The 583-nt window shown below is 32.4% G+C and overlaps 1 protein-coding gene across 1 annotated transcript in view; it reads right to left on the bottom strand.

The window, feature by feature from the left end:
- LOC119592801 (kinesin-like protein KIF3A) overlaps nt 1–583 on the bottom strand; it is a 19,500-nt gene that overhangs the window by 723 nt on the left and 18,194 nt on the right.

Here is a 583-nt window from a genome sequence, read left to right as displayed (position 1 = left end):
GGAGTCTTTGTGCATATAAGAGCAAAGAAAGACACATGTATGTAGAGTAAAATAACATGAAAATACATGTAATTTCAACAGTACCCACAGCATAGCTACTAAATGTATGACTTCTAGTAGAACTAATGCAATATTTTCAGCTCCAAGGATTTAACAATATAATACCCCATTTAGGATAAAAAAAACTAACCCTCAAAATGGTACAAGGGCGGTGTCCATCCTATAAGCTACCCAACATTGAATTACTACATTCAAACAGGAAATGCATCTACAAGTAAATTTAATTATAACTCCTAAGTAATTCTCAATACAAAAGAAGAATTACTTCATTATCTTCTCTCTACTCAAAGGTAAGAAACTATAATAGAAGGAACTATTCATAAAAGCAGCAACATACATACATTAACAGCTCCACTAAAGGCTTAGAGGCAGCCAGACACCATGTCAAGAAACAGCTGTATCATGCAGCAACACAAATTTTTAAGTGGAATAATTACTGTCCTGATGATGGATTTATCAGGTAAATAATCATTTTACACCAAAGATATGTTATTAAGTGAAAAACACAAGTTCATATATATGG

This window comes from Penaeus monodon, chromosome 31 (assembly GCF_015228065.2).
Source record: "Penaeus monodon isolate SGIC_2016 chromosome 31, NSTDA_Pmon_1, whole genome shotgun sequence".
In the NCBI taxonomy this organism is placed as follows: domain Eukaryota; kingdom Metazoa; phylum Arthropoda; class Malacostraca; order Decapoda; family Penaeidae; genus Penaeus; species Penaeus monodon.
Note: the sequence above shows the minus strand (reverse complement) of the source record. Positions and strands in the feature narration are given on the sequence as shown.